Source organism: Eretmochelys imbricata, chromosome 6 (genome assembly GCF_965152235.1).
Source record: "Eretmochelys imbricata isolate rEreImb1 chromosome 6, rEreImb1.hap1, whole genome shotgun sequence".
Taxonomy (NCBI): domain Eukaryota; kingdom Metazoa; phylum Chordata; order Testudines; family Cheloniidae; genus Eretmochelys; species Eretmochelys imbricata.
This window is the reverse complement of record NC_135577.1, coordinates 25,611,592-25,639,165: the sequence shown is the minus strand read 5'-3', so window position 1 is coordinate 25,639,165 and position 27,574 is coordinate 25,611,592. Positions and strand designations below refer to the sequence as shown.

Here is a 27,574-nt window from a genome sequence, read left to right as displayed (position 1 = left end):
TCTGGCAACTGTACACAACTGGTTAGGAAGAACCGTAACACCTTTGATCTAGTGGCATGAAAAGGAATAGTATGCTAGTGTGCTTAAAAGCTCTAGGAAGTACAATCTTGCAGTCACTTGTCTCCCCCCCCCCACCCCCCCGACACACAGTTGCAAGGGTCAATTTCTACAAACTTGATCTCAGATTTTCACATCTGTGTTTATTGAAAAGCTTTAAGGGAAATCACAAATAACACTATAGTCAACTGTCTGTGTTCAGCTAAATGGCTTAAATTTCATGGATATAGTGCCAAGATTTCCTCATGATTGTAAATTCTTTGGGGTCAGGACAGTGTCTTTGTGTTCCAGTCTTGATTGGGACCTCTAAGTGCTTCTCTGTTAAATAGCTCCAAGTTGCTTTAAGAAATCAAATCTCTTATGTGACTCCGGGATAAGAATTATTTTGGTGGCAGAGGCTCAAATGTGATTGACTTCAGTGTTGATCTCTACAAATGGTTAGTGCCTTTGAAAGGGGATAGATCAAAGCACACTACACTAAAAGTTCCCTATAGCAGCAGCGGGATCCACATGGACAGCTGGAGTGGGGCAGGCTAGTGCAAGGCAGTCTTACACCCCATCTTACTGCAGACTAACTGTTCATATGCCTTTCATATAGACAAGCCATCAGTTATGTGGCTGCTCAAGCTTATTACTGAATACCATGTCAAATGGACTGCTGATTTTAGAATAGCTGCCATGGGTGCAGGATCACTGCAGGTGAGAAATGTCCTCTGGAACTATACAGAAATGCTTCAGCAGCTGATTTCACTATATCTATTGCTGCTGTCACCCATCTTTATGTTGGAGACCTTGCATTTTTGTGTTTTTATTCAAGTTTGATTTTATCTTTGAGCAAGAAAAGGAATGAAGTGCTGCTGTGTGGTGGTAAAAAATGAATGTGTCAGATTTTCCTCCAGAAACAGAAACCAATTTTTGTCCTGGGAAGGCATACAAATGTGTTTTTCTTCGATGCACTGAAGACGCTAAGCAGATTCTTTTACCTTATTTTATTTTAGTTTTTTGGACTCAGCAATGTCTGTTCTTGCAACTAATGGTGGTGCTTTTTTTTCTTTCTACGTTTTAAGCTGAGAAAATGACTTTGCTATATTAAGTCGTCTTGCAGTTCTTAAAAAGGCTGACATGATAATGATGCATCCACATATAAGGCTACAGGGTTCTATAATGTGAAAGCAAAGGGAACAGTGGCAAGCAAAGAAACAATCAAAATCTACAATAGTATCCTAAAAAGCAAGGCTCTTAAAATAGCCTACAGAAATTGGGGAATGGGGGAGAAGGAAGGGACAAATAGACATGTCCAAGATTAATTCTTATGTTTAGATAAATGTAGTCAGTACAACGTTGCTCTTCTTGTCAGCCAAATATTCGGCCCTGACTGTTAAGAAACTACTAATGTAGTTAAACCAGTGCAAATCTTAATGTAGTGAAGACCTAACAGTGAAAAGGAGACACTTTTTATAGAAGCATAATCATTCAAGGCTAAACATGCCCTTTAGTTTATTGCTGTATTAGTGGGTGAAATTGCAGTTATCTTGGGTGAAAGTGTTCTGTTAGGGGCACAGTTCACACTGTGTATGTGGACACATATACAAGGGCATAAAATACTTTGGGAGATAAGACTCTTCTGACTTGTAATTCCCTGTGGTTAGGGCCCAGAGTATTGCATGGCTGCAGAACGCTTCCCTTGCTGCAGATTTATGCTCCAGAATAAAAAAAAACAACCTTCTGTTCCTTACTGTTCTGAAGAAACAGTTCTGTTCACATGTTCAGATTTAACTGATGTAATGTTTTCTGTCTGAGTTTGCAGGAAGTTTGCAGCAGTGGTTCTGAAAGGGTTGAATTGTCCCCATTCATCTGAGTGGTTATTTGACTCTGAAACTTAAAGATGATTTGAAATGTCCATGTTAACTGTGCCACTGCTGATAAACTTTGCAGAAACACCCTATTAATGTGCTTACTCCCCAATTTCAAACTGTCCACTGAACTGCCAAAAGCCCCAACCATTTGGTCCTCAGGTATCTAGTCCCTCAGTAGTTTCTACAAGGCAGTTATACATTTTTCAGTACAAAATGCCACTTTCATAAACATAGTGCGGTGTACCATAAAATAAACTGATTACTGTATTAATTGTATTCACTTGTGTTCATTTTTGTATTTAATTAAACCTCTGTGACATATCGGGGTAGAATTTGGACTACTGTGGGTGGGGGTATCACCCTGCCCTGCAATTGAGTGCCTTACAATGCCTTGCTGAAGTAGTTCCCACCTGGGCCTCTCAAAAACAGCTTTCCAGTGTGTAAGCCACACCCTGAATGTCTGTATGTAACTGCAGCTTGCCAGCTATGTCCTGGTTCTCTCAGCCTGGGTTATACTGTAGGGTGACCCCAATGCTCCCCCAGTCCCAGATCTTCCCTCAGAAATGTATGTCCTGTACTGCCCAGCCCTCTCCTGGACTGTACAAATATATATTAAGTCTGTTAATTCCTTTGAGGGAATAATATGCCAGTTTATTACCTTAAATAGTTACCCAGATACTTCAATTTAAAATCACTGGATTAGATAAAACAGTAAAAAAGGTTTAATAACTACAAAGAGAGATTTTAAGTGAGTACAAGTATTGAGGCATACAAGTCAGAAATGGTTACGAGAAAAATAAAGAAAATACTTACTAGCATCTACTTAAGAAACTATCTCAGTTGCAAAGCAACCTTTCTCATCACATGCTCGAGCAGATTACTGACCAAAACTTTCAGGTCAGGACCCTTTCTCCCAAAGTACAATGGCTGTTTCCTTTTGTCGTCTTAGGTGCCAAGAAAGCAATGGGCAGGAGGACAGAGAGGGTTGCCTTTTGGTGGTTGTCCTCCTTTTTATAGTTTCAGTCCCCCTCTTGAAAATAATTTTTCATCTGAGACCCAGGAAACAAAGAATCTAAGTGGAAGGATATTCTCTGGTGGGTTTTTTTACACCTGTTTGGACTTCCTTTGTTTTCCTTCCTTGCTTGATGACTCTGTTTACTGCTTAAATGCAAATTCAGGCAAACACACATTCCTTACTTTGTTTAGAGCAGACCTGACTTCTGCCTAGCGATGCTGTGGGGTTTGAGACATGTGTTAATAACATCATACAGGGGGAATCTTATAACTTCACATACAGTGTTGCCCCACACATTTTACCAGGACAATACTGACCAGCAAGTTGAGTTTTCAAATGATACCTTACACTTTGTACAAAGTTTACTACAATAGTGTGGAGAGTGTGAATACAGGGGTGTATTCCATCACAATCTCCATTTGTAAATGTATCTGAAACTGGTTCAGAATTCCCAGATTTTTCGCCTGAGTGGTGCAGAACTTAGTTGTAGGTTGACCTTGCCTCTGCTGAACAGTGAATTATGCTGACAGTTGATCCTCCTTTCATCTCCCCAAACAAACATTTGGGGCAGAAAGATCTGTGCTCATCAGTTTTGGCATACCTGACTAGGGGGCTGCACATGGGCCACTTTGCTGATCTAGGGGAAGCTTAATTTCTTTTCATCTGTCCAACATAGGTCCAAATATGAAACCTTTAAGGTGGGTGTATCTCCTATCTGGTTGGTTTATCCAATACCACTTCAGTGACTCCTTCACTTGGTCTCTTCACGTGTTGGGGTGTGGGAATAAGCAGCTGTGGTTCTGTTGGAGGTCTGAGTCTAGGGCTGTTGTGAATTCCTTCCCATAGGTAGAGGAAGGGAAGAAGTGGAGAATCTCTTCTGGCTGCAGTAGTGCTAATGGGCGGGGGGCTGAGGGTGAAAAGTTTGTCAAGCCAAGAAAAAGTTGAAAGGGCAATGAATTAGAGGCGAGGGTTCCCTCCATTTTAATGTGTATATATTTAAAAAGTGATGTTTTTAATTACTATTAGACTGTAATGTGTAATGTCTACAGGGATTGTTCTGCTAATATTAATGTGTTATATTGCATTAAGTGTATTATAAAATAAACACATTATCCATATGCATTGTCTAACTTTGTTTCAGATTTAAGCTTTATTTTGATCAACATTACAGCCTCCTTGTTGACATTTTAAATCTTTCTCTCCCTTTACCCTCTAATGGGTCTCTACTAGTGTTTAAAAAACAAACACATGCACGCACAAAGACCCCACCCTCTCTCTGGGTTGAGAATCTGTGTACTATTTCTACTGAAAGTTCTAGATTTAATTTTTTTTTAATATCAGTTTCAAACTTTTTTGTTGGAGAAGTACAGTTGGGCAGATTTTACCAACCTAGTAGTGAGAGTGCTTAGCTAAATTAAACACCAAAAAAAAAAAAAAATAAATAAAAACCAGATCAAGTTATAATGTTGTGTAATCCAAAACTTCCTAGTGTTTTTCCACTGGGTTTATAACCTCCAGGGTTTCCTAAGTGATTGTCTTGGCCTGGCTTTTTTAGCTGAAGTCTCATTCTCAGAAATCTGTCTCTCACTCTCCCTCTGCAGGTTTCAGAGTAGCAGCTGTTAGTCTGTATTCGCAAAAAGAAAAGGAGGACTTGTGGCACCTTAGAGACTAACCAATTTATTTGAGCATAAGCTTTCGTGAGCTACAGCTCACTTCATTGTGAAGCTTATGCTCAAATAAATTGGTTAGTCTCTAAGGTGCCACAAGTCCTCCTTTTCTTTCTCCCTCTGCAGTTCTTCCAGACTTTCCTCCTCCTGGATAGAATCACTGGCTAAATTTTGCAGCAAAGACTCTTATACCAACTGGGAAAACTTGGGTGGAGCAGTTTGGCAAGTCATACAGTTGCTTCCTGTTGTTGGACTGAAGGGGCAGTGCCTGCTCTAAATTACCTGCTTCCTTCTTTTGCACAAAATTAAAATATAAAAATCAGTCTTCCCATGTTTTTTTTCTGTTTACAGCATTTTATGAACATGCTTCCTTAGTCATAATCTTGGGTGCTGACCTGAATAGGTGTCTTCATGCAGTTAATTTTCAGCTACTTATTACAGATACGTGCATAAGCTCCTGCTAACATGCCCAATTACATCACCAGTCCTTGTGAAGCACAGTAACTTTTTTCACATCTAGCCCAAAAATGTGAAAGATTCTCTTTAGTGTCTTGTGTTAACTCTGTGTAGCCTCTTTTCAGCAGGGTAGAATCTGTGTTCAGGTCCAGCTAGCTGCTTGTTGTGTGCTTTTAGATATAAAGTTGCAAGCAAAGTCAGCCTCATTCTAAGCAATGTTAAGTATGCTTCAGCTCTGACATTAAATTTTGCCTTACTTAACTCTTCATGACATTCCCTCCAAAAAAGAAGCTGCCTGTGTTCATTCACTCACGAACCTGCCCTCAGTATGCTGCAAAAAGTGTGGGATCGAAGCAGATTTATTTATTTATTTATTTGGTACGGTTTGGCCCATGTTGAAAATTAGTTCTTTCCTGTGCATGGGCAGATGCCTGTTAAAAATGATTCGGCAAATGATGATAAAAGGCTGTTAAAGCTAGTTTTGTTTGAGTTAAGCTCTGAAATGAGACGTTTTTGGGTGGTTTTCTTCTAAATTTATAAAATCGTGGCTTTTATCCCTGGGTTAGTGTGGACCCACCCTTTTCTATTTCCAGGCAGAGCACTCTGTATTATTTCAGTTCCTTTGCTTCATTGGACACTGTCCTTGCTTATTCTGAAGCACTTGCAGTAAGCTTTTCAGTGTTGATGGCCTCTTTACCTTCAATCAGGAATGCCCATTGTATTTAGTTTAAAAAGTTCTTCCCTTAAAAGTAGTGTAGATAAATAAGACTCTGAATGCACTCTGTGGCCTATTTTATATTGGACATGTCACGTAATGGCTTTCACAGCCGTGATAACCCTCCTGAACCATGGATGCAAAGCTTTATCTTTTATCTTCTATACCAGTCCAGACACCAGATCTACAGGATGATATTTCTTAACTAATCTGGTAAAGAATGCTTAGCTCTGAAAACTGAAGCAGCATCTCTTTCATGTACCAAGAGTGGACTAGCAGAGCCTGTTAATTTTAAGAACTGTTGATACTGACCACTGGGGTCTTTTTTGTGGCAGGTACTTTGACCTTGATAGCACTCGGGGACTTCAGCATCAACATGGTTAGCTCTGATTCTGATTGGGCATTTTATATTTAGCTGCTGGTCTCCTATAATAGCTTTCAGATGGAGATATTAAAGAACGCATACCCTTGTGCTTCTGTAATCCCCAGAAGAGCCTGGGGGGAGGGTGTGAAAGAGAAAAGAGCATTGATAGATTTCAGCAGGAGTAGAGTTTGGAATCGCCAGCAGCTGGTTGCTGCAATGGAATGCTAAAACTTATTTTTAAAGTAGTGAGATAGCTAGTGAAAACAAAAGGCTCATAAAAATCTGTGGGTAGCTTACTTTAAATGTGCATGCATAGAGAAGTTAAGGAACAGCTAAAAAATGTCCATTTTGGGGTAAACCTTTCTGATCTTTCTCCTAACATCTTACAGTATGGTATTGTACAGTGGTTTTTAATAGTCATCTGAACTAAAGTCACCTCCAGCTCCATGTATTGTTACTGCTGGTGCAAATTAGCATGCGCCCAAAACCCTTCAGGCCGCTCATTGTCTCCAACTGGTTGGTTATATGTGCAGTGTTTAGTCAGTTCTCCATCCTCTCCATGTCATTCTTCTCAGTGAGGTGTTTCCTGTTGTCATGACAGCTGGCAGAGGACCAGATCTTTGCTCTGAGCCTGGGCTTAGGACTGCGCATCAGGAGGGACTTCCTAGCTTTCTCTGCCAGGTGGGGCACACAGCAAACTCCAGGTCACCTGGTATAGCAGAGCTTTCACAGCTTTTTTTTTTTTTTTTTTTGAAAGATTAACTAAATCGCCTCAGTTTCTTCCTTGGCAATTTTGAGGAAAAAATAGTGAAGTAGAACTAAAAGGGGAAGAGAGGGGGGGAAAAAAAAACCCTGTAGGCTTTGAGGCAGGTCTGAAGGACATCATTAACTCCCCTTTCCCCTTCAAATGGCTGGCAGACAGCAGGCTGGAGGAAACCAGCTTTCAGCTTGGATGTGGGCAGAGGTCTGTGTCAAAACAATTAAGTGGACCACAGTAAAATTGCCTGCCAGTGAGTGTGGGTGAGGCCTATGCTGAGATGGTAGAGCAGGCCACATGGAAACTCTATTCACCAAATCCTGACAGCAGGCAAAGTTCCCTTGTAGCAATTCAAAGGAAGAAATTCCTGCTCCCAGCTAGCATATAGGTAAGATCCATGTTAAGATTGTGGAGATGGCCACAAAACATCCTCTTCCTGCAAGCTTTTTTTTTTAACTTGCAAGTCCTCAACAATCATGAGAAGTGTCAGCTCCTGTAACTTTTCTGATGCTAGTGAGTCACTTGTCTCCAATGGCTGAAGCTCACTCACAGTCTGTGTGTTCAGTTCCCACTCACCTTGGACTCAGGAGCAGGGGGCGTGGTGTAAAATTATTAACATCCCCTTCCCTGGGAGGAAGACTGACCTGTCTTTCCACTTCCCGATTCCAGGGAGATCCCACAGGGAGTCAGAAAGTGGCTACCCTTTTCCTTAGGGAGACCAACAGGATACGTACCTGCAGGGTGTTCTTTCAGTCTCTCCAGTAGTCTCCTACCCCTCCCTCTTTTTCTCTCAGGGGTTTGGACCAAGGACTTGTGAAGGATATTGCTCAGAATCAGCTGTGAAAGGAACAACACATAGTCTTAAAACCTCTCATAAGAGTGTCTCCTCTAAAAAGGAGAAATCTCTAAAACTCTAGCTTTGAGCAAGATACCTCAGACTCTCAACTAAATTTAATCCTTTAAGCACAAATGAGACTCTGACTTCATAGACACTTAGGTCTTTAGAAAATGAAATGCCAAACCCTGCACGCGCGCACACGTGCCAAATCTGAATACAAAAAAACCTTGACAACCTTTTCGTGTTACACAGGGCCCATCAACCGTCATTAAAAGCCTTCAGAAACATGGTTTTGAGTGAACAAGTGAAGGGACTATTACAGTCGTCAAACTCCAGCATCAAAGGTATCACCCCAGACTGTCTTTGTTTCAAAAGATACTTACTGAGATGGTGTCTGATTAGTCAAACATTAGCACACCTCTCTTAAGAATCTCTCAATCAGCTCCTGGGCTAGGTGGTCCGATGTGTGGATACCTGGCACAATTCTCACTTCGCCTCCAGCCAACAATTGCAGCAAATTGGTATATGAAGATCTTGGCTCAGATCCAGTGTTTGTATCTCTTGGGGCTAGTCTACACTGGCAACACTAAAGCGCTGCCAGGGCAGCACTTTAACGTGGCTTGTGTAGCCATGGCAGAGCGCTGGGAAGAGAGGTCTCCCAGCGCTCTAAGAAAAACCACCTCCATGAGAGGTGTAGCCACCCCTTAGCGAGAAAGTTGTAGTGCTGTAAAGTGCCAGTGTAGACAAGCCTAAATTCATTCTTGATATCAACAGCCCCTGATGTTAGATCCAGAAAAGCTGGTAATCAGAACAGATACCATACCCCGTGTAGGGGGAACATATCTAGACTCCTATATGACTTGGGAGGATGGAGAGATTGAGGTGAAATCTGTACCCCATCGTACTGACCTTTTAATTTTATAACTGCTCCTTTAAATAGATCTAGCTGTTTTAGTATCTGACTGGTTTCATTGTTAGGAAATTTCCTTCAGTGAAATACAACTGAAGAGTAATAAGAAAGTAAGTGGTCCTCTACAAGTGTTTGGAGTGCTAAATGTCAACCTCGGTGCCATGGAGGTATTGGCATACAGCAGCAGTTCTTAGACGATAGCAACCCGCGGACCCACATTTTGATTTAAAATTTTTGGCCGACTCTCAAGTCCTCCTGCTCAACCCCGGGCCCTTCCCCCACTCCACCCGTTCTCCCAAGGCTCCACCCATGCCCCATCTCTTCCTCCCCCCCCCCCCGAGCGTGCCCCATCCCCGCTCCTCCTCCTCCCTCCCAGCACCTCCTGCAGCTGTTCTCTGGTGTGCAGGAGATGCTGGGAGGGAGTGGGAGGAGTTGATCAGCAGTGCCTGCAGACCCCCTGGAGTATTCTTGCAGACCCCCAGGGGTCCATGGATCCCAGTTTGAGAAACGCAGGCATACATTTAAAAAAGCTACCGTAGCCTCTATTTGTTAGAGTATTCTTTTGCGTACATTTTTTATGATGTTTAGTGCAGTCGAGTGAGATGGAGCTAATTTATTCCGATAAACAGTACAATGGTTATTCTACAAATTTTCATTTGTTTTAAAATGAAAATTAATTCAAATAGATTTGAAGTGTAAAATGTTGTCATCCTCTCTTACCATAGTTCTGTACATACTTTCACCATCACAAGTTGTTATTTAAAACAGCTGACTTGAGTCAGTTAAAACAGGTGGCTGCTGTATAAAGTATGTACATCAGAACAACTTATAGCACAACAGAACACTTGATATGACAAGGCAGAGGAGGGAATGAGAGAAAGGAAAATAGTATTTGTAAAGTAAAACCGTTAATGCCCCCTATGTATCTCCTCTTCTCCGCCATAACTTGCATGTGAATTTTTAATTTAAAGTTTTTGCACTAACATGTATGCAAGAGGAAATTCCTCGTGCAGTGACAAACGCCATTGAGCTGACACTCCTGCTCATTACATAGTCTTGGCCACTCCTCTGTATGTCTACACCGAACTATAAACCCAGGGTTTGAACTCAGGCTTAAGCCTAACCCCTCTTCTGTCTGCACACATATCATGCTAACCCAAGGTCCCAGGAGATAGAGTCCAAGCCTAAGTCAAGCCGGGACCCCAGGCTCCAGCCCTATTGCTTTGCAGTGTAGATGCAGCCCCACGGGACTTGTGCCCTGGGAGTCTGCCAAAAATATTCTATAATCCCGTGGGTTGACTTTGTCCTCTGGACAGTCAAATTTTGTGGACAGTCAAGTTTTTCCGATAGTATACCACGCATGAAGGGCTAGAGCAGCCACATTTTTTGTAGGGCTAGGAAGTCGGGGATATGGGTGGTTGGACTTGGGTCCCCATAATGCTGTGTAGATGCTGGAACCCCAGGTTGGAACCCAGGATTCAAAAATTCCAAATCTGGGGTTACAAATGAATGTGGACACTCAGCCCTAGGTTAACAAACGCAGAGTCTAACTAGAGTTCTACTAACTCCAGGCTTACATGACAGGGTAGAGGTACCCTTGCACATTTAAGGCATGAGGTTGTTGGGTGGAACCACATACCTTATGACTGGTGAGGTTCTCCCCTATGTCTGCATAGACACATACATTGTCATCCGGTGATTCTCATTAAGTGCATTATGAAATGCAATTTTTGTAATACTGAGAGAGACCAGGGAAGGGTCTTTTACTAGACCAACTTCTGTTAGCAAAAGAGACAAGCTTTTGAGCTCCACAGAGCTCTTCGTAATAGTGTCAGTTAAAATAACAATTTGGAAACTGGTCATATAGTTGCTTCTGGAGAAATAGCCGGAAGAGTTTGCTTACTGTTACTGGTACAGCAGATAAAAAGTCATGTGTGAGATATATTTTTAATGTTAATGAGTTTGAGAAACCTCTCAAGTGGCAAAACTATTCCAGGTCTCTCCCTAGTGAGAATAAAGATTCCACCCTCCCACATATGTATGCCGTTTTCTAGCTGTAATGAAGAAATTAAAAGGGTTCCAGTCGTTCTTACTTCACTATTTAGTACAAAATATTTTTCAAGCTTACAGTATTTGTGGGGAAAGCATGTAACTTTCACCATTTGTGTCATAACATCTTGATCCTTTCACAGGTGGTAAAATAACAAATATCTAGGGAAATTTATTTTCAATTTATTTAACCGATACTATTCCAGGAGTTACACAGGGCAGCTGTATAGTTCATAGCTGTCACAGAAGGGTGGGTTGAATAGGAAGGGAAGCAAAGCAACCTAATCAGAGACACTGTAGATCCTGTGATTTATGCAGGGCAGATTGCCCAGGACTGGGCTGCTGGAAGATAATTTCCTCTGCAGTGTGCAAGTGTGACTTCGGAGCTGCTTGTTTCAAACTAGCCTCCTACAAAAAATAAACCTTTTTAAATATTTTGTAATTATCATGTGTCCCCCTCCACACAGCTGTCTTCAGCTTGATTTTTTTTTATGACTTTAAAGGAACATGGACACTATTACTCTGGCTTGTTGCTGAATTACCTTGTATTTTTGAGGTTGTGATGAATATTTGAGTAATAAGTCATAGCAAGAAGAAGAGAGACTATTTGAAGCTGTTTTGACTAACTGGAAGAAGAGGAATCCCAACAATAAACTACATTATTCCAAAAGCTTTTTCCCTTGAAATTTGTATCTGGTGGGGTACCATACAACTCTTTTTAATTTTCCTATCCAATTGTCAAATTTCTGCTTCTCTTTTGAAAGCGAGGCTTTATGACTTTTCAGGGAAGGGTGAGGTATTTTACACTTCAAGGCTCTTGTTTGCCTGGGCTGACTTCCTCTGCGCTTCCTGCTAATTGGCTCTGTTGGCTATTTCTCATTGTTCCCAATTGATGACTCAGAGAAACAGGAAAGAGATCCCTTGATTAACAAAAGAGAGACCTACCAACAAACAGGTGCCTCTGTTCTGTCTAAATAGAGGACAAACCATCATTCTGGATTTTTTCCTAAGATTTCTATCCACAAGCATGAGGCTTAAGAGGAATGGGTCATACACATTGAGCAGGTAAGAAATAGACTGCATACATATTTACTCCTTTGACTCTGCCATTAAATCTGCACAAAAATCAAAATCTTTTTTTCTGGTGATAGGACATGTAAAACTGCAACAAAAATCTGTGTTTTGTCTTAAAACAAACAAAAAACAAAAAAAACCCCAAAGGTAGATGTCCAAATATATAACATGCAGCTTAGTTAAATTTTTATTTAGCATTTTTAGTCAGCTTTGTTTTAAGGTGTGTACATCTAGACGAGGGGTGGGACAGTGGCTCTGAGGGTTGAAGGAAGCTGCTCAGTTAAAGGTACAAAGCTTTAGGAAGTCTCTCTTTAGGGGAAGGATGAAGTTTAATTTTTTGTCTTTGTTTAGTTATGAGATTAAATTTAGTTTTTAAACTAAATTTCAAGTTGACTATGTTCCCTTTAGAGGGAGCATCATTATTTGAAAAGTTTAATCTTTGTTTTGTAGCAAATAAGTGCTGTTTGCTAACAAGCAAAGTTAGAGCTTCAGATACTTCAAACTGCCCAAGTCACCCTGTCAAATGTGTTTAAAAAATTTTTCTCTGTTTCAAACAAACAAAAAAATCTCTCCCCCCTGTTGCTGGTTGCTGTGTGAAAGACTCACAAAAACAAGGGCTATTTGAGAGAGAAGGTGAGTGAGGTAAAATCTTTTATTGGACCAGCTTCTGTTGGTGAGAGAGACAAGCTTTCTGGCTACACAGAGCTCTTCAGGTCTGGGAAATAACACCATGTAAAGGAAACAGAGCTTTAAAGAAAATATTATTTTCGTGTTCAGCTAACACTTCTAGTGTGTTAGCAGAAAGATTTGCTCCGGATCGTTGCACGCTTCAGTTTGGAAGGCCATGTTCTGTTTGTCAGGTGCATTGACAGACCTGTGGTTTAGGCTGCTTTGGAAGGCAAACTGTAAAGGTCTGCATGCTAGAATGTGATATGGTAAATGAGGGCTGTTAGCCTCAATCTTTTTTTTTTTAAAAGCCATTTTTCTGCTATGTCAAATGACTGTGAACAGCAGGCAGTACCTAGTACACTGAGGTATCTATTTTCAACTCTGTGCACAGAATGTTGCATGTTTTGTAACTACAAGGGGGACTTGTACAGCCAGATGAGTGTATCCAAACGTATTCAGAATGTTCAAAGAACCCCCACAATCTGCAGTTCCATCACCCCACTCAAAATATCCTGAATGACTGGAGTACCCAGGATGGTGTAAAACTGATTGAATAAAATGTCGGTATGGTTGTCAAGTATAACTGATATAATGTGAATTAACTTTTGATGTAAAGTCAGTTGATTTCTTTGAATCTAGACATTGAAATAGATACTTAATTTCTGTAATGAATAGCTGTTGGTTAAAACTAAATAAAATGCTGTGTATATCATTTACTGGGGGGAGGGGAAGGGGGCTCGAATTTTGTTGAAACGTTAACCTTAAAACAAAAATACAGTTTGGTTGCAGTTTCCTGTATATACTGTACCCCTAAATCTTTTGAACAGATTATATTTTTAAAACAAAATTAGCCTAACTTGCAACAGTTTCTGAATTTAGTGAGCAGATACTGACTTCTGTGGAGTTTAGTGTAAAGATTTGACCTGTATGCTAAGTCGCATACATTCTGTTTTAATCAGAAATACCCACAAATCTTTCCATTATGACTATAAACTTCAAAAGTGCATCAGATTTCTCTTAAATAGAACATTCCAAAGGGGAGAATAGCTGTTTTCTTCATCTCTAACTTCATTACTGTCTGATGCAAATAAATGTCTGGGGATATGCCAACTTGTTCGTTAGAGGTAAATAATAGACTGCATTAAACTCTGCTACAGCTGCTCAGGATGCAGTTGTGATATGATTGGTTAATCAAGTTCCAGATCTTATTATTTGGTGCTAAGAAGGTAAACAGATAATTATTCAACCCATTTCTGTCTTCAGCAAGTCACGAGGCAGAATTTGTCTCATGTACAATGTAGTAATTCTTTTCACTTTGGCTTTCTTTTAATTTTTTTTATGCATGAATAAGTTGATGAGTGTTGGTACAGCAGTTCTTAATGTTAAAGTTCTAATCAACAAACATCCAAAGACCTCTATAAATACTACATTATAACCCTATTCCCTCTTCTCCAACAGCTAAACTAGAATTTCCATGCCTTGATGATACATGTTTAGTTAATGTTGTCTCTGAATTGGTCTACGGCATGAGCAGTGGAGATTTGATTTTAGGAGGGGACACTGCATTAAGTGACATGTCATTGTATTGTTGCGTGAGCTTGTATAATCCTGGAAATCTAGGCACTACTGGCTGACCTTGGTATCTTTTTGTGCTGAAACTTCAAACCCAGGTTTGAATCAACTTGGGAACTTGTCTCATGCTATGGATGGTCAGGGGCTGGCTCAACTCAACCGGCTAACACTAGTTAAAATACAACTTGTCCCATCTTTTCTATCCTTCACTGCCTCTTATTAGAGGTGAAAGATTTTTAATACCTCTTTAGAAATTTCATACAAACCATCCTAAGCTGTCTAAAACCATGAAGGTGTAGTAAAATAGAGGCCTGGTCTACACTACAGATGCTACAGCAGCAAAAGGGCTTTTTCTATTGCTGTAGTTAATCTATCCCCTCAGGACGCAGTAGCTAGGTTGATGGAAGAATTATTTGGTTGAAGTGCCTGGAATAAGACCTTTGAATGCTATTAAATATAATATACTTAAATGATAGCTCCTGCTCCCTCCAGACTTCTCACATATCCTGCTGCACTTTGTCATTAATTGTGGGCAGAACCATAGCTGTGAACTGGAATCTCTCCTAAGTAGACATAAGCTTGCTTATAAATACATGGCTCTAGGGTTTTCACTGAACTGGTATTACAGGAGTGTTGTGGACCTGTGTGTGTATGTGGTGTGTATTTGTAAAAAGTAAAATTGGGGTTGTGGGTAACAGGAGGGCAGATCTTTTATGTAGGCAATGAAGTCTAGTTCAGTGAATTTGTCAAAGGATCCTTCCTGAGGATGCTTGCCTTAATTCTGCCAAGAATGAAGCAGAGCCTTACAGCTGCCAGCATCATCTTGGCACTTCTGTGAAGTCAGCTTTACTGCTGAAATGCTGGTTTGCAATATGTTGCCCATATTTCTTTGCATTGCATATTTTCCTTTTACAAATTGTGTGCTTTTGCAGTCATCCGAACTCTGCTTTTTTATTTGCTTAGTGTTGTACTTATTGGCAATGAAAAATGCACCAGTGCATTAACTTATTCTGTTCGCAGGTGCTGTGTTTTTCAGTATTTCTTTTCCCTGATACCCTCTCCATGCTAGTCAGCACCTTTCTTCTTGCACAAGAGGCCTGGGAAATCTCTAGCTTTATTTATTCTGCCTCTCCTTCCTCATGTGTATTGTAAGTCCTCCTGCTTGTTTAATTATAGCAGGATATACGACCAGGCATGGATGCTGGGGAAAATAGACTCCCGATCCACCTAGAGTGAACGTATACTCTGAAAATAATGGTGTGTTGGGCTTGCTTACTCATTGGTTTCCTTAAATCATTAAGGGCTGGTCTATTCCGTTGTTTTTTATTTTTTTTGTACCACTATTTATAAAGGTTCCAGTATACCTGTCCACGCTATGGGGTAGTACCGTTTTAACTAGTCAACTCTTGAAAGATTTTACTGATATAGCTCTACAATACTGTGCTAGCAAAGAGCTTCCAGTGGTGTGGACGCAGTTTATACTAACAAATACGTGCTTTTGCTGGCATTGCATATTCCAGGCATCCCTTCCCTCTCCAGCCAACCCCCCCCACACCCCCTCCCCCCCGAGCACAAAAAGCTGTATCATCAAAAACACAGTTTTGCTGGCTTAAGCTATGTCTATGCTAGGGGCTTTTGCTGGCACAGCTGTGTTTGTCTGCCTCATCACATCCCTGACCAGCATAGCTATTTGGAGAAAAGTTTGCAATGTAGATGTGGGCTACGTCAGTTTCTAAACCGACATGGTTACAGAGGTGCAAAGCCTGTGCAGAGTCTTAAGGCTGGTCTGAACAGTGCACTCTGCAATTCATGCGTGGTGGTCATCCCAAACTCATGGCAATGAAAATCCTGCAGCACATCATATGGTCTATACTTTAAGGCAGACATCACTGGTACAGGGTGAAGATTTTAGATAGGCTATTTCCCAGAAATGAAAAAAATATATATCACAGAAGGGAACTTTCCATTGTTTTTCTGTAGTGAGTGTGCAAGAGCTTGTGGGCTTTCTCGGTCTCCTCTTGGTCTGTTATAGGACCGCTTAGTCTGTTATAGAACTTCTAATCTGTCTTGTGTAATTGGAGCATTGCACTAAAAGGGTCTTATTTAATTTAATATAGTTATGACAGTTTTATTTTCAGTAGGTCCCAGATTTGACTTCTTGCTACTAAGTTAATGCTGGTTGGTATGTATTACGAGCCCCTGGTAAAAGGAAAAGGAATGCTGGGTGATGCTGCATTGAGGGGGCAGGCAGGATGAAGCCTTGAAAATGCAGTGTTTGTGGTTAACCAGTCAATTAGCTCCTCAGTTGCTGATTAACCTTCATTTTACACTCTTGAAAAATCTTTGTTCAGCCTGCTGTGTCAGGTGACTTTGTTGTAAATTCAAACAGTTGAGACACCAGAGTTACTTTATTTTCTCTCTCCAGCACTATATTTGACCAGACCACTTTGATTTCTCTTGTGCCTGGAAATGCTTGCTTGTGCCTTTCAATACAGCGTGTGGTCGGAGGTCTCTGATCATTGGTGGCTGCTTTCAGAAGAAGTGTGTGTAAGGCAGCTTCAGTCACAAGCAGCTAAGCAGAGTCACTGCTTTGTTTATGTATGTTTCCATTGTATGGTATGCAGCCAAGTTGTCACTTCTCTACCTGTCTTGTTGAGTTTTCTGCTTGGTTTAAGCTTTTTTTCCCCTGCAGTGCGTGTTTAACAATCCAGAAATCGTGGCTCATCACAAGAATGAGTGCAGTGAGAGCCTGTTGATATTCATATGGAAATGACCTTCTGTGCTGCGATGCCCTGTTTCCAACTGAGTTGGCCCAACAGCCTAGTAGTATGGCTTTTGCTTTTATAGGGCTTGTTTCTTCCCAGTCTCCCTTGCTCACTAACAGTTGGAAAGGGCTAAGAGTTGAGCTTGCGTAATCAAGAGCCTTTAAAAAAAGAAAAGGAGGACTTCTGGCACCTTAGAGACTAACAAATTTATTTGAGCATAAGCTTTCGTGAGCTACAGCTCACTTCATTGGAGCCTTTAGTTACAAATCAGAACCTTAAAGAGACAATGCACTGCTTTTTGGGGTCGGGGCAAAGAAGAGGGAACGGTTAAGAGTAACTTGTGATTAACTGACTCCTTCTGCAGATGTAAACATTTTGTTGGCTCCCAAAATTAATCTCTTCTAGACCTTGTGTAGAAGGTCAGAACTGGGGGCAACAATGAATGTGGCTACCATAGATGTTTCGCTATATTAGGAAACATTTTTTTGAAGACTTTTAAAGGAAGTGGTTTTAAAGGCAAAAAGACATAAGCAAAGGTGAAATGCCAGCACTGTTCACTGAGTGTTGAGTGACTCAGGCTGAAGGGAACCTTGTTTGTTTCCTGGTCAACAATGGCCATTTGTGCCCATTTCATACTTATTAATGGGCCGGAGTTAGCAGAGGTTTGGGGAGGTGCTTTTCCATTTTCAGTACAGTAGCGAATTGTGACCTCAACTCATTATAGTCCAATTACAAATGAATGGTGTGGGTTGTACATAATGCTGTACTGAAATGCTGGCACTAAAATGCTTTTTTAACTAAGCAATTTTAGATCCAGGGTTAAGCGTGTTTAAGTAGAATCAGGCAGTTTTGCATATTGATCCAAATCTATGCAGTTTGAAGAAACTCTGATTGCAGAGTAGAGCTCAGTGAGATCTGCCTAAATGATCCTAGCATCATTTTTCCCAGCACAGTGAAGCTTCCTTTTCCAAAAAATTGGAATTTTTCCTGTATCACACTCTTTCCTTGCCTCCCAGTTAGGTGAAAAGAGCCAAGTTGTTGCAGAGTATTCAGTGTGTGAACATGTGCACAAAGTTTGAAAGGGATTTTGAGTTGGAGAGGTATGTGTGTTTGCTTAAGGAAAGAGAAGTGTGCACCAGGTCACAGCAAGACAATAGGAAACGTTAACATGGAGAGGAGACTTATGGTTTGAAAGAATAGTATCTTCTGTGCTAAAGTGAGTTCTGAAATCCAGCAACTGATTTTCCACCACCACCACACACTCACACTGCCATTATGTATCCTGGTGCTGCCCAATGACCAGAGCTGTCCCTAGGGGAGTGTAGGGCCTGGGGCAGAAGTGATGAATCCATCATACCAGCTCACGGGGGCCCCCAAAGCATGGGGCCTGGAGCGGTCGCCCCGATTCGCCATACCCAAGGGCTGACTCTACCCATGACCATTATAAAATGTACTTCATAGGCTGTAGACTGTGTGTGTATGGTTGACAACCACCTGAGATTCTTTAAACCTATCATGATTAAGTCTACGATTTTGTCACAGAGGTCACAGAATCCATGTTTCTTCCAGAGACCTCCGTGACTTCATCCCGTGGGTGGTGGGGGGCCCCGAGCAGCTCCCAGCTGCCGTGGAGGGATCCCACAGCTCTGATTCCCCATAGGCTTCTGTGAATTTTTCTTTGTTGCCCATGACCTGTCCATAACTTTTACTAAAAATATCTGTGACAAAATCTTAGGCTTAAATTCATGATCTATCGCAGGTGGATGAAACTGTTTTCTGGATGCTTGTTTACTTTCCAGTGTACATGATTTTGTGATGTTGGAGTAACCAAAGACCACAAATCGGGACAGACACCTGGACTTGCTTACTCAAGCCAAATTTATTTAGCTGTTGGCTAAAAACATTGGATGTGTATTTATAAACTTGGGTATAGCCCACATTGGCTCTGGCCTGATTGAATAGCATCTTAACACTTCACAAAATTGAATTGGCTGAAGTAAGTCCCTCCAGATAAGGGCTAGAAGCTACCACTTACCTCATAATCATAAGTGTTGCTAGGTATGATTATTATTGACTGGGTTGTAACAAAAGGAGTCTTCAGGGGCCATAAGGGTATCTGAAGCCAGGAGTAAGGCCTTCAGAATGAGGTAAGGGAGCCTGTAGCTGGCAGTGGAAAGAGGTGTGGGGCCATCTGAAGCTGCCTAAAGAGAGCCAGCAAGGGCAAGGGGTTTTGCAGATGGCACAAAGATGGGAAAGCTGGTACGAAGATGGTGACAGAGAGAGCTATTGGGGATGGAATTCTAGATTAGGAAACTGACCACCTAAATCATGAACAAAGTGCACTCCAATTTGGGATTGCGGTGGGATGACTGCCGACAGTCATGTTACTGAAGGGTTGTTTCTTGTTCATGGTTTGGAATGTTTCCACAGTGTACTGGCATTGCTTGTTTACTTGAGAAATGGGCAGCTACCATAACTCAGAAGTGGATAACGTCCCCTTTCAATATGTGACATATAAAATTCAAGCCCCTAAGTATGAGATTTCACTAGGACTTGCTCTGCAAATTGTAGTGTGGTATTAACAAAACTGTTTGACAAAGTGGATTTGAAACTGGCCCTTCTTCATGGTGACTTGAACTGTATGTTTTTTAATGATCAAATAGTCTTTGATACCCTTTTGATCAGCCAATTATTCAGATCAGCAGAGCATGTAATATAGACTTATACTGTAACATAGGTCAGGAATGGTAATCCTTTAGTGCTAGACTTTGTTTAAAACAAATTAAAGATTTTTGTCTGTTAAATGGAAAACTTACTTGTGTTAAAGGCAAACTGTACAGTCTGTTAAAAAATGAAAGAATCAGGACACAAGATGGAGAGATGCTCATCTTTATCTTTAGTAGACCTCTTAATCTTGTTGGGCTTTAGTCACTCTCCCCCAGCTTTCACTCCCATCCTTCGGGAATATTATAAATCAGTGATCATATTTTACGTGGATTATTCTTTCTAATATATTAACTGTACACAACCTACCAATAACTCTAACGTAGACTTAATTTAAGTCTACGTTAGAAACAGAAACAGAAATTGGGTTCACAGCCGCAGCTCATGGTATCCCAGGAATTCTCAAGTCTGTGTTAATGTGTTCTGTCCCTTTTATCATTTTTTTTCCCCCTAGCAAGTACATGTTGTACCTGGAAATCTTTGTGTTCTTTTGTATGTAAACAATGCAATGGTGCATCGTCTAGAAAGCAGTCATCTATATTTTAATGCCAAATCTAAACCAATTAAAATGCTCTGATGAGGGCTGGGGTTTTATTTTCAAATAGGTACTTATCATTTCAAGCTTGGTTCAGGATAGGGTAATGGAGATAAATTATCACTAAATTCCAGCCTAGACATTTCCAGTTGTTGACCTCACACCACCTCTAGTAACCTGCACAGTGGAGAGCATTGTGGGGAGAAGGGAAAAGGCTTATAGCCAGGGTAATACATATGCAAAGGTGGAAGAGTGCCCATTAAAACTGAGTATTTAATTTACCTGTTGGTGTACACCAGAATGACCAAAGTCCTAAATTATAATTATCTAAGGAAAGTAGAGGCAACAAATTAACCCTACTAAGATTCCTGCCTTCTCTCCGATGCCAGTGATCATGAATACCAAATGTAATCACTTGATATGTAAACACTGAACAGACCAAGGACAGTTTCTTTACTTCTCTTCAGATGATATACTAAGACTTTAACTTTTTAACTTGTTCAGTAGTTTTTCAGTGAATTCAGGTGTTTAACTGAAACAATATAACAACTCACTTCCCCTCTACTCACACTGGATCCCATGTTGTACAGTTAACTGGGGTATAAGTTGCAGCATCTTTGCCTCCCTGCTATATTAAAAAATCGAGCTTTGTTGTAATCTGTCTATCAAGGCTCTTCTACTAAAGCCACGAAAGGAAAATACAGATGCAAGTCTATTAATGATTTCTCTTCTGCTTCTCAGCCATCCTCTCTCTTGCCACAGTGCAGGATGTAATATCAGTAATTTCACACTGCCTCTAGCTCAGCTAAAACAAAGATGTGCTTTTCTTCGTTTTCCCCTGGGGGAGCACAGCAGAAGGGCTGGAAAGAGGCTGATGAACAGGTGATACCAATACTAGTCATGTCTTAGGTGGTCCCCAGCAGTTTTAAGATTTCCATTGCACTGAATTCTGACTCCTTTTCGTAGGTGCATGAATGTTTTATTGCTTTGGAGTCAGTTGTATTTCTTAGTCCTGGGTGACAGGTCAGTTAATTCTCATTTAGTACTTTCACAACCCTGCACCTCTCTCGAGACACTATGATGCTTTGGGGCTTCTTCAGACCAGTAGGGTTCCTGTCACCGCTTGCCTGTAACCCTGTTGCTTCTGTGCTTTTGGCTCTGACACTAGCAACGTGCTTGCCGCACAATGGCCTCACCATGGCTTCCACCAGCCTGACTAATCCTTGCAACCCTTCCAGTCCTGAATTTTCCCCAAATCATCTTCCTTGCAGTGTCCTGCCCCTCTTGTTGGATACTCAGAGAAGTTGTTCACTGCCTCCAAAGAGACAGAGCACACACCAGCCTTTTAGTTTAGCTGAGGACCTCACCCTTCAGTTTAATACACAGCACTGAGAGGGTTTTATAATTGGACAAGAATAAGTTCATTACCAAAGAACAGATATTTAAGTGGTAATAAGTAAAAACAGAAGACACAGATAAAATTACAAGTAAAAGAAAACCAAACATGCTTTCTGGTGGCTAAAACTTAAATTTCAGTAAGTTACAATCTGTGTCGAAGCAGGTTTCTCACCTGTAGTCAGTTCCAGATTCTCTTGGTTTTTGGGCCAAGAGAATCTACTTTTCATGAGCTCAAAGGTCACTGCTCCCTCTTTTTTCTCCAGGAGATGGAAGCCAAAATGGCTTTCTATTTCTGTTTATATTTCCCAAAGTGTACGGTGTCTGTTTTTAAGAGCCAGGAAGGCTTCTTGGGGATGCAGGCTCTGTTACCCAATCATGGTCATTTAATGGTTTTCCTCCCGCCCACTTAACTCCATTGCTTTGTTTACTTTCTATGTAGATGTACTTGTCCTCTGAGGTATTTCCTGGCTCAGTTTTGATTGGAGACACAGAAAAACAGGCAAAGTATTCCTTTGTCTAGGACAGATTGGGCTTCTGCACTGCTTGCAAAACAACTTTTAAGAACATATTTCCAGCACACATCTATAATTCTTTATATACTGCCCATGCATACATCACACAGTATTATTAATGACCAGCGTGTTACCAGTCTGCATGTGATAATTTACATGACACCTTTTAGATACAGATTATTACAACGGTGTGTTGGGGCAATGAGTGTGTCAGGCCTGATGTGTTGTGGTATGGTGTGCCTCCTCAATGCCAACTGGCAGAGGGCACATCTGCTAACTCTTCCTTGTTTAAATAAGAGCTAACACTACTTTAAAAATATTACTCCTCGTTATGATAACTAGGATTATTAGTATTTGCTTTTGAATGTAGGACAGTTGTGGAAGTTCATATCTCTTCCTTCCCATCTGGACCCATTTTCAATTGTTGAAAACTTTGCAAGACTGGAACAGGTACACTAGCTTTTAGTAACCCTTTGGACTGTTGATGATATTTAAAATGTCCTGAACACAGGAGGCATGGTCTGTGAAAGGGGCATCCTTGGTTATTCAGCCAGTGTCAGGTATATGTGAGCACCGTAAAGGAGTCTTGGATCTGAGTTTCTACTCTTGGCTAATCTAGATTGTGTATAAATAACTCTTAAAGCCAAATTGTGCTCTGTATACAATGCAGGGTAAAACCCTGCATGTTGAATCAGTTTTTAAAATATGTTGGAGCGGTTTTTGGAAGCTTTCTTAGGGCAGGTTTTTATCTAATGTAGTTAAAGATCTAAAAGATTCTCTACGATGTTTCTTCCAACCAGCATCTGCACTTTTGACTGAAGCAAACAGAAAACCCCCACGGTTGAGCTGTGGAAGCAGTGTTTTTGTCAAACTCTTCAGATTTTCTGCTAATGGGGAATCCTGAGATGACCATAGGTAGTTTGTTTGCACATCTTTCAAACCTGTTCCTCAATACAGTTACTCCAAAGGAGAATTTGCCTTCTGGTTAATTTGACTTTGAAGCTGCATATTTCAGGCTCAGAAATTCCTGGTATTTAGGTGGTGATTAATTTGAAAGTATGTGTCTAGACGGGTTGAAGGATAGCAGTTTCTGTAAGAACGTTATTGACATCCTTCTAGAGAGACCATATTACGGTTTGTCCGAGTAGCATTTCTGTGGTTCACCATTCTTTAAGATAGATTTTTGTTTCTAGGATCAGATGTAGTCCCTAGAAATAAATGTCATGTCCACTTGTTGTCTGATGTATTCTCTAGGACTAAAACAGCATGGGCTCGTTTGTAAAATGGGAATGATAATGTTTTGTCACCTTTCTCACAGGAGTGTTAATGACTAGTTAGTTTGTACAGTGGTTTAAAAAAAATGAAGATTGCTGTGTAAATGCTATATAGTGGTGGTCCAAACTGGGCCTGAGACATTCTGTTGGGCATATGATGTTTTGATATGTTAGCCCAGTGTAATGGATCAAAACTCAAAACCATACTGCTTTTTGCCCCTTTTATATGTGAGTGATGGAGAAATTCATACAGATGAGTCAAACGCTGAAAATTCAAGCAAAAGTAGTATTTTTTTCAGATGAAATGAGCTTTAAATTTGTAAGTAGGATTACGTGAAATATAAATAATTTAAGAACTGTAGCAGAGCGAGGGGTAAACATCAGTAAATCCAGCCATCCTGTTGCTTACCTTCAAATAATTAATAGCCTTCATTTTAAGAACAAACCTTAATGGTGCCAAACTCCACCTTTTCCCTGCTGAGTCTGTGTGGGAGAGACTTTTGGATCTATCTAACTGCTATTTCCTGTTTCCCAGACAAGGGAGGGGAAAATCTGGATGCATTTTCTTGTTTTGAGAAACAAAGGAGAAAACAGAAGGCAATGGCTACAAGCACACGCAGCTCCTGCTAAAACAAGCTTGAGTTGAACGTACAAACTGTAGAAGGATAGAGTACTTTGTTTTGGCTTTCCGCTAAACTGAACGCTATTACCATCAATCTTACTGGTGGCACTTCTTGAAAATTTTATAAATTGATAGAAAAATTATTACAGTTGAAACAGAGGGCTAGACACTTGTTTTATTATGTCAGTTAATCCAAAATAATTTCCCTTTGAAACTGTGAAAACCGTATCTTACAGTATTTTTGCAGCAGGTCTTCCAAAAATCCATTGCCCTCCTTTTTAACGTACCACCACATATCCAAGGTTGTTTTAGGGAAGCTCTCCAATAACAGGCCTGTGAAGGGAGGATGGATGGAGAAAGACCACATGCTCATTACTGAAATATAATCCCTTCTAGGGTGTAACACAGAAGCTGTTTCTGTTAGTGACAATACACAACAAGTAAAGAATAATATCTCCAACTAAAACTGTCTGGTAAAGTTATATTGAAGTGCAGGTTTATATTGGTAGCCTCAACCTCAAGCTTTCTTTTCCTGAGGCCCCTCCACCTCTTTCACTGACCAATACTCTTCATCTTACTCCTTGCCTCCTTTAATCTCGTTTTTTTTCCTATTTTGTAGCTTAATCAAATTTATTTTAATCCCCAAACCCAGTACTTCATATAAGGATTCTTGCCTCTCAGAGTCCTTTACTAACCTGTGTTCCTTTAATTACAGTACTAAGAATATATAACAAAATAGACCATCTCAAACTTCCAGAGTATCCTTTCATATACTACATGTATATTCTGTGGAAAAACCGCTGTGGCATTACTACCATTCAACCATTACATAAACAAATATTTAAATGAATAAATATAACTAGCCCAGTAAGCTTTAATTCCTGCTCAGCAACCTGCTGTCAGTCCACTTTAAACTTTCTCACCCTCATTTTCTACCATCTTGCACTTTGTGCAGACATTTACATCTGTGCACTGTGATGTAAAACACTAACAAATCAAAATGATAGTTTCATACCAACTTTGTATTGGTATAGATTACTGCTGGCAAAGATTACTACCCAAGGTGTAAAGCAGTGGAGGATCAGCCTCTATGTCCACAAAAAAATTCATTCACATGGAAGCTACTTTCCCTCGCTCGAAGCACTCCTAATTCATGCTTAACGTCTGCTTCAGTTAAGAGAACTGTATGTACAATATTATTGCTTACAGTGTTAGGTATGTAGTTATGGTTCCATACGTATGCTTCGCAGGCATTAAGTGAGTGTGTGTGAGAGAGAGAGTGTGTTACTCTATATACAAATATCAGCTATTTTAAAATGTAGATCTATTATTTAAAGCAAAAAAAAAAAAGTGAGGAGATAGATGGTGGAGCTACCTACTGATAAGTTGTTTTCGGATCCCCATGTTGTCATGTCTGTCATTTAAGATATTTAGTGAATCCAGGAATGGAACTCCTTCCTTGGTGTAAGGGTTCTCTTCTTCCATCTGCCATGTGGCCGTGCTGGACGCTATCAGCTCTTTCCTCTCCCATAGTAGTTCACTAGCAGCTGTTGTACAGCTTAGACAAATTACGTTTCTTCCTGCGCCTCAATACCCCTTCTGTAAAATAGGGATGATAATGTGCTCAGATTTTTGGGAAGAGCTACATAAGTGCAAAGTATTTGTTACTCTATTAATGTTTTGATATCATCGCATCCAATGCACATCATTAGCCTTTCTATAAGATTATTGCATCCAAAAAACTCTTAAAATAACATAAAGGTTACAAAATCAAGCACTCAGAAGTTAGGATATGCCAGAATTAATGTTTCCTGTTGCTTCCCCAGCCTCTCTGCTCCTATCTACACACCCTTCTGAGCCCCCTTTCCTCTCCTTCCCTACCATTTCTAACACATTTGTATTCAAGGCCTGGGTGCCAGCAGAGTGAGGAGAGGAGGCATTTTGGGCCGAGAACTGACAATCTCTCATCTTAGTTCAGGGGGAACCATTTACTGGAAAAGTACTCATCATCCCTGGCACTCCAAGGATGGAGCATGCTGAGTGCAGACGCTCTTTGGAGAATTTAGCTGACAAACTCTAACAAGTCTGCTGAGCAGATGTGAATTTTCAGATATTCATAATTTGGGGATATGTATATGGGACCACAAAGTTGTTATACCAGGGTGACCACCTTCCATATTTTGAGCCCTCGCTCCAAAAGCACGAAGACACTAGAGCATGCTGAGTGCAGACACTCTTTGGAGAATTTAGCTGACAAACTCTAACAAGTCTGCTGAGCAGATGTGAATTTTCAGATATTCATAATTTGGGGATATGTATATGGGACCACAAAAAGTTGTTATACCAGGGTGACCACCTTCCATATTTTGAGCCCTTGCTCCAAAAGCACGAAGACACTAGAGCGTCTCAACAAAATGGATTTCAGAATTTTTTAAGCCTTTTAAAAAAATTTTTTAATTTTTTTTCCGTAATCTCATTCTCTGAAATGGCTGAACCGTTTTAGCTGATACTTTCTTAAAATATTCGGCCTTGAGGTATAAACCCAGCATGGGAAATGTCAACCTGAGTGGCTGACGTTTGGGAAAGTATAAGCTGCTGAATACAAGAGCTTTATAATGGGAACTGTCTGGCTACCTTAATTATAGGTAGGTTCGGCACACCTGGATTTTTATTTTTTATAATTCTTATGCTTAATGTTGATTATTTTTAAGCATTTTTTATTAACTATTTTAATTTTTACAGTTGCAGTAAAATAAGGGGAGGGGTTAGTGTTAGAGCAGTGCTTACAGTGATGCTGCAGGGGGCCTGAGACACCTGGGTGTTGGAGAGGCCATGGTCCTGGCCCAGCAGAGCAGGGACCCCCAGCCAGGGGCCACAAGGAGGGACGAGGGACAAGCACTTTGGCATGGGAGAGGCCACCCCACTTTTGAATGGCTTTTGCCTGGGGGTGGCCCCTGCACTGCTGGCCATGAGTGAGTGAGCAAAACCATGACAGTGGGGCTGCAGAGGGCTCCCTGCATGGCTCCAAGGCCAGTGACATCAGATCCTTGTGGGTATGATGGATGCTGTGCTCGCCAATTGTCATTGATGGATATATTTTCATGGATTTGTGGAATCAGTGTTTATTGACAAATGATTTAAATCGAATCCTGCCATGTCTAACTAGAGGCGGCACCATCAGCTCTATCTACAAGAAAATACTAACCCTGAAAGGATGTCTCCTAAACTCCAAGGTGGATTGATTTAAATCACTGATTGTAATTGTGATTTAAATCAACAAGCGGGAAACCTTGGTTTAAATCATCAGTTTTAAGCTTGTTATACATTTGGAATTTTTTTATTTTCCTCAAGAAAAGTTGATTCTCATTGGTATAATTTGGTACTTCATTTTGCTACCCAGAAGCGTACACTATATCTAAACACATCTGTTTAAGCAAACATGTATTTTAACATTTATTTAGATTCTTAATTTTTATTTTTTTAAAGAAATGCATCATTCATCTTCTGTTTACTAGCTTGTGGGGTTTTTTAACTTATGATTTGTGTCAAGCGACGTTTGTGTGGAAATTGGAATTAAATTAAAATGCAAAACCCAGCATTTTAAAATGTATTACTTAAAGAAAACTACCTTCATGTCTTGGATACATAAGAGAGTAGATTTATCAAAACATTTTTTTCATTTAAAGCTGCTTTATTAAACAAAGGAAGTGTCCGCAATTAGCGAATAGAACTGATGGTTTCTGCT

General features: G+C 40.5%; 1 protein-coding gene across 6 annotated transcripts in view; it reads left to right on the top strand.

Moving 5' to 3' along the window:
• MOB2 (MOB kinase activator 2) overlaps nt 1–27,574 on the top strand; it is a 161,453-nt gene that overhangs the window by 76,185 nt on the left and 57,694 nt on the right. The window lies entirely within an intron of this gene.